This window comes from Cibotium barometz, chromosome 9, assembly GCF_041138505.1.
Source record: "Cibotium barometz isolate CiBa-2024 chromosome 9, ASM4113850v1, whole genome shotgun sequence".
NCBI lineage: Eukaryota > Viridiplantae > Streptophyta > Polypodiopsida > Cyatheales > Cibotiaceae > Cibotium > Cibotium barometz.
The window spans coordinates 42,897,810-42,905,387 of NC_141054.1; positions in this window are offsets into that span (position 1 = coordinate 42,897,810).

The window sequence follows — 7,578 nt, forward strand, 5'->3', positions numbered from 1 at the left end:
CCGTGGTGGGCGAGGCCCCGAGTGTGGGACCCTGTCCCGTGCAAGAAGTGCTACTTCCATTGCTAGCACCCCTGAATTCATTGCACGGTGGGGATAGGGACCTCATAGCTGGTATCAGAGCGAATTGGCTAATGAGGATCAATCGAGAAGCCAAAAATGTCAAAAATTTATGAAGAAGTAGTAAAAGGTTGTAATTGTGTGATAAAATTCATACAATTTTATATTCAAACTAAAATTCATAAATTGGTAATTGGGTCTTCAGATGGAAGTACCTCAATTGTACGAAATCCCTGACTTGCTTGAGGCCTAGACATGATGGTATTTACCTTATAGTTCCAAGGACCGTGACTACCTGTATATACCGAGGGTATAACTGCAGCTCTTTACTGGCAGTATATACGAGTAAATCTAAGACTTGAAATTATAAGCATTAATACTATCCAGATGATGAATTCGAATGTGGTTGATATGATTTTAAATTTTGGTTAAGAACTGATGAGTTGATTTGGATTCTGATTGAAAATTGAAGATTCCTCAATTTTGGTTGAAATGTAATAATCTAAACAAAACCACAATGAGGATGAATGGGACAAGTCCCTCTGATAATGTTCATAGTAGCTGGAATGACGTTAATGACTTCAGCAAATCACTATGAGATTAGTGGATTGTGCTGGCGGATTGTTGCTATTAACACTTGACCCAGTGGATCAAGTTAAGGGATGTCAAATTAAAAATATGTATAATTGAAAATTTCCATGAAGGACTGTTCAAATAGAAATTTCGGTCAGAGCACAGGCGGGGGGGGTGGCGCGAGTGAGCACAGGCGAGGGGGGGCGAAAGAACACAGGCAGGGGGGGCTAGTGCGAATGAATACTGGCGGGGGGACACAGGCGGCAGAGAGCAGAAGCGGGGGGGTGCTAAAGAGCAGAGGCAGGGGATAGGTGAGGGCAGATAGGAGGCGGGGAAGGGGTGAGCGTACAGGCTACAGCGCGAGCAGGGGGGAGCAGAAGCTTCCACTTGGATTAATACTATTAGCCCATAGGAACCTTAATTCGACCATAATCCAAAAATTTCTGAAAATCTCGACCCTTAGGCTAAGGTCTTTAATACACATTTTTAATTGATTCCTAATGCACATTAGAGAATTTGTTCTGAATTTCTATTTGAGAAAATTATATTTTAGATATTATGAGAATTTTATATCCAAAAATATCTCAATATTAAATTACCTCTCTCTAGAATTTTTCCTCTCTAGGCAAAAATAAGAAAAAATAATATTTTCTTGCATTCAGAAATAGGGAATGATTCCAGGGGATCGAGGTAAAAGCTTATTTATTATTCAGGATGAGGAGGAATCTTACATCCTCTCCCACTTGAAAAAGGTGAGATGTCCTCATCTCGCAAAGTGGGGGTAATCTTTTACCAACTCTTCTTCTTTCTCCCAGGTGGCATCTTCTAGAGGGAAGAACTTCCACTTGACTAAAAACTCTCTGAGGACTCTGCTCCTGAGAACCTTCTCCCAAACGTCAAGGATTTCTTCAGGTTGGAGTACCATCTAGCTTTGAGTCGGAGAAAGCAATTGTTCATCATCAAGCATGTGACTCGGGTTGGGTATATATTTCTTAAGCAAACTGACATGGAATACATTATGTACCTTGAGATGGGGAGGCAGAAGAAGTTTATAAGCTAGATCTCCTACTTTCTTTATAACAGCATACGGTCCACAGTATCTGGGAGAGAGTTTCTTGTACTTCTCTAAAGATGAGGAACTTCTTTTGGGTCGTACTTGAATGAAAACTATATCTGATTCTTCAAACACTCTCTCTGATCTCTTTTTATTTGTATACTGCTTTTACCTATCCTGGGCTACTTTAATATCCTTACGGATTGATTGCATTTGCTGGTCCATGTCATCAAGCATTTGTCTGGACATCTCAACTTTGATCAATGGGTTGGACCAAGTCAATGGTGTAAGGCAATCTTGTCCATACAGAGCTTTGAAAGTGCTCATCCCAATGCTTCGATGATAAGAAGCATTGTAAGCAAATTCAACCAGGTGCAAATGGCTTAACCAGTTCTTGGGTTTCCTACCACAGCATGATCGAAGGATATCTTCTATTACTTGATTCACTCTTTGAGTCTGGCCATCTGTTTTGGGGTGATAGGGTGTACTGAGATCCAAGAAAGTTCCTACTGCTTCGAAGAATGCAGTCTAGAATTTTGATGTGAACTTGGGATCTCTGTCACTTACTATCCTCATGGGTAAGCCATGCAATCTGAAGATCTCTTTGAGGAAAACTTTGGCAACATCTATTGCAATGTATGTTTCTTTCACTGGAATCAGATGGGCAACTTTGGTTAGTCTGTCAACTACCACAAAAATGGAGTTGTAACCTGATTGCACTGAAGGTAGTCCAGTGACAAAATCCATACTCATACATTCCCACTTCATTTGTGGAATGTCTAGGGGCTTCAGTTTTCCTGGCATCTTGACTCTCTGCCTTAACTCTCTGACACATTAAGCATTGTCACACATGATCAAGTACTTCCTTTTTGAGTCCTGGCCAAAAGAAGCTTTTCTTCATAGACATATAGGTTTTTATAAACCCTCGATGTCCAGCTATCACGCTATCATGGGATTCTCTCAGAATCCTTCCCTTTATTCCCTCATCATTGGGAATGCATAGTTGATTATTATAATACATACATCCTTCATTCAATTTGTACCCAAGAACTCGACTCATTTCCTGACGAGTCTTGCTTTCTTGCATGAGAAGGGTAGCAATAGGGGCAAAGAATTTGTCCTACATGATTCTCTCCCTTGCTTCACTGATCAATGGATTTGACACCAATGTAATTGCAAGCAAGGAGTCTTTTCTGCTAAGCGCATCTGCTACCACATTTTCTTTCCCTGGCCGATACTTGATTTCAAAATCGAATTCTTGCAGGGTCTACATCCATCTCCTTTGACGTATGTTGAGATCCCTTTGGGTGAAGATCCACTTAAGACTTTGATGATCTGTCATCAAGGTGAACCTCTGTCCCAAAAGATAACGTCTCCACAACTTCAGAGCATAAACTACTGAGAGTAACTCCAACTCATGGACGGCATAATTTCTCTCATGTGTTCTGAGCTTTCTGGATTCATACGCCACTGCATGACCTTCTTGCATATAAGAGCACCGCCCAAGGCGAAACCACTGGCATCAGTAACTACCTCAAAAGGTTTGGTAAAATCTAGCAATTTAAGGACAGGGTTGGTTTACTAAGGCTGTCTTCAGCTTATAAAAGACACTCTAACACATAGCAGTCCATTGAAATAGGGTATTCTTCTTGAGAAGGTTAGTTAAAGGGGATGCTATTTGAGCATATCTAGGTATAAAGATTCTATATCATCCGATTAATCCTAGGAATCCGCTGACTTCTTATACCGTCTTGGGTTCCAGCCACTCTACTACGACTGCTTGGATCTTTTTGGGATCAAGAGAAATCCCACCTTTAGACACTATGAATCCCAAATATTCCGCCTGGTCAACAAAGAAAGAACACTTGCTCTTTTTTGCAAAGAGTTGGTGCTTCCTTAGGATTTCCAGGACCTTGCGCACATGATCTTCATGATCTGTAGCATTCTTTGAGTATACCAAGATGTCATCAAACAAGACAAAAACAAAATCATCCAAGTATTCTCTGAGAATATCTTGCATAAGACGATTAAACATCGCCAACAAGGAATTAGTCAATCCAAACGGCATGACTGTGAATTCATAATTCCCATAGCGAGTGTTAAATGTTGTCTTTGGGATATCCCGTTCTTTGATTTTGATCTGGTAGTACGCGGATTTGAGATCTATCTTTGTGAACATTTGGGTTCCACTTAACCGATCCAGAAGTTCATCGATCCTAGGGATATGATACTTATTCTTAATTGTTAATTGATTCAATCCTCTGTAGTCAATACTACAGACTCTTAACGTTCCATATTTCTTCTTCTGAAAGAGAACAGGTGCACCCCAAGGTGAAACACTAGGTCTGACGAATCCCTGCTCCAAAAGTTGTCTTAACTATTCTTTAAGTTCTATGGCTTCAGGGACTGGCATTTTGTATGCATTCTGGGCTACTGGCTGAGCTCCCGAGGTTAAGTCGATCTCATGATCTACTTCACAAGTCGGAGGCATCTCAGTCAACTCTTCTGGGAACACATACTCACTTAACCACTCTGGTTCTTTAGCCTTGTATTTTATGTATATCGGATTTATCTTAACGACATAAACAGCTTGCCTCTTTTTGAGCCCTTTTAACAATTTAGAAGTGCAGCACTGGGGATCCGAAAATTCCAGTTCCTTGAACTTTATTCCCGTGAAGGTCAAAGAAAGAAATAATTCCATTGTGATAATGAATGTCAACCTGATTCTTATGGAGCCAATCCATTCCATGGATTCCATCATAGATTCCCAAGGGTAGGACTTTGAACTGGCAATCTGTTACATTCCCATCTAGACTAAACTGAATAGGGTCTGTCTCAAGGTGTGTGAAAAGAATCTTTCCACTGGCCAATTCCACTTGCATAGGTTTCCCAGATTTTTAATTTAGGACTAACTTACAAAGACATCCTCGGGAAATAAAATAATGAGTATTGCTTGAATCAATCAAAAGCTTGAATTGCTTACCTTGGTACTCTGTTGGAGTTCGCTCGGAGGACTGAGAATTGACGATTCTGCCCCCTAATGCTCAATTGCGGCATAGATATGTCCTTTTTCTTCCTCCACTTCCTCAGCTATAGTGATGGCGTTAGCTTCTACAGTCTGAGGTGGAACTCTCTCTCTCTTTGGTTTCCCCAATTCTGGGAGGGAGTTCGGAGACTACTTTGCATGGAGGCTACAGGCTAAGCTGGCACCCTTCTGGGGTTACCTTGATTTTTGCACGGGGGACCTTGATTGGACTGATACGAAGGAGTCTGTCTCTGAACTCTGGGACCTAGCTTCCTTGGCCCATAGAAGGAGATGGGAAATCTTTGAGCTGGTGGCCAATCCCCTGACAACCGAAACACCTGTTCTCACTTCAAAGCTCTTCTCTCTGCATTCTTGAAAGAGCCGAAGTTAGAAAGAGCTTTGAGGAAAAGGTCTTCCTTCATTCCTGAAACTTCCTGTCTCCAAATTCTGGTTGGGACCTGGCAGAAGGTTAGAAGAACTTCTCGGTGTTTGGAATCTCTTAAAGGATGAGGGAGCTAGCTTTGGCGAGACTTTAACGATAAAGGCATTGGTAAAGTCCTTTGCCATCCTTATAACAGCTTCAGCCATGGAAACTGGCTTGGCGTTCTTGACCAGGGTGTCCAAAGGTTCGTTCATTTCTCGAATGAACTTGGCATGAGTTGCTCTTCGTCTAGCAGTGCTGAGTACTTGAGGAGATGAGCAAATGCCTGGTGATATTTTTCAATAGTTTTGTTCCCCTAGTTTAACTCTAAGAATGCATTCATCTTGGTTTCTAAAAATCCGAGGGGACAAAATCTCTTCCTTAGATAAGCTTTGAGATCATTCAAGGACTGGGTGTTCCTATCTAGCTGGTTGGTGTCGCAATGGTTTCTCCATGCCACCCTGGCTGTTTCCACAATCTTTAGCCTTGCACGAGCCATTTTTCTTCTCTCGTTGTGATCGGTGACATCACAATATTCCTCCATGGCCTCGACCCACTTCTCCATAGCCTCACCCAAGTTCTCCCCTTCACCCTTGAAGGGACCTGACTGAGTTCTGTGAAGGGCTTTGCAAACATCGGGGTCAAGCTCTTATCAGTGTGAGAGGATCTGGCTGTCGGCCGCCATGATTTTGCTTGCCTCATGGGTCTGCCAAAAAAATGATACATTATTAAATTGTTTTATTTGATTTTGTCAACAAGATCCTAAGACTTAAGAGGTTTGGAAAATAATTACTTAAACAAGATAAACGATCTTATTGGAGATCTATGACATATGTCCGCCGAGTAACAGATCTTGCTTCTTCAATTTGTCATACAATAAACAATCTCTTATATAATAGGGGAATTTTCCACAAAACATTTCTTTATTTATATATAAAGGTTGCAATATGTACATAGAGCATCTCGGCTCTAGAAAGTCAAAACCTCCGCAGGAAATGCATAAGATGGCGATACTTGGGCTACAAACATGCCTCGATACAAATGTTCCCTCACTGCCAAAGGAGCTACTATCTTACTGCTTGGGATAAAACATCTACTAAGAAGTCTATAGATATGGTAGGAAAGTCTGAAATCTTGAGTGGGGTGATATAGAATAACACCATGAATCATTTAAACCTCAACAGAACCATGGCCAACGAGATATTCTCCCTCAGGAGCATCATGCGCTGGTTATAGGAGGCGTGGACATATTGCTCTGCATGCCACTTGTGCTACCGTCTCTCTGTTGGATCTAGGAAATATAAATCCTTGAAATGGCTTGCGATTCTGGCTCGGCTCATTCGAGTCGTAGTGGAAGAGATGATATGCTCAAAGAAGGTGAAGGCAATCATATCCTGTGACTGGGTGAGATCGGAAATACCGGATAAGCGTGGAACTTCCATCTATAAAACCAAATTCTTTGGTTAAAAATATTCATTCATGAAGCTTAAGGAATGAAAATACAATATGTAAATGCTCTTTTTGAGTTTTTATTATATATTTTCTGATAAGAATTTGTTTTTCCTTATTAGCTTTTCACAAGGCTCTGATACCAGCTGTGAGAAACCCCACCCCCTTGCGTTGGCGGCAGAAGCAGTGTCAGCCTCTCGCATGAGGCAGGGATCCTCACTCAGGGCCTCGCTCCCACGGATGTCTAGACAAGAGACTAGCCTGGTGGTTCCTCTAAAACCGAACCCAAAGAAACTTCCCTTGCCCGGAAGGCACGTGCAATTCCGCCAAGAAAATCATCTTAACGGGAGAATTGATCTAAGGAGTCAAAGTCTTAGCTAACCAAACTGATCTGATGGAACCCGAAAGTCACATGGTCAGATCAAGGAAGAGACTCATTTTATTCTCCCTTTTGTGAGGCACAACCGCCCCACTGATTCGCTGCTGCCATAGAACAAGGGTCTTCCTAGGACTTAATCTAATTAACGTAATTTAATCGTAACTATTTATGTCGCAGGAATCTCTCGATCCGAACCATGGGTTAGCCAACTTTCCAACCACTGTATTGGTGGGATTCCTTTATAAAACTTTGGTTATGTTTTGCCCGGGTACCAAGGAAAAGAGTTCCGAGGCCCCCTAGACGGCTCTCCAACAAGCAAAATTTAAGATAGGCATACCACTTACACACCTAATATGAAATTGCCATTATAACAGATTCGGCTATCTTTAAAACAATCTTTTAATGAAATCATAGTATTACTGATCATAATCCTCCAAAATATTAAGTCCGTTGTTTTACAAAGATTTATCATCTAGACTCTCTTGAAGACTAGCTGGTCAACCAACGAGATCCAATATCAAAATTCAATTCACAAAAGTAATTCCTTCTAGTTCATTCATATTTTCCTCGACGTATGCATGGGTGTCCTAGCAACCGTGAGCCCGTGCATCACCTCGTCA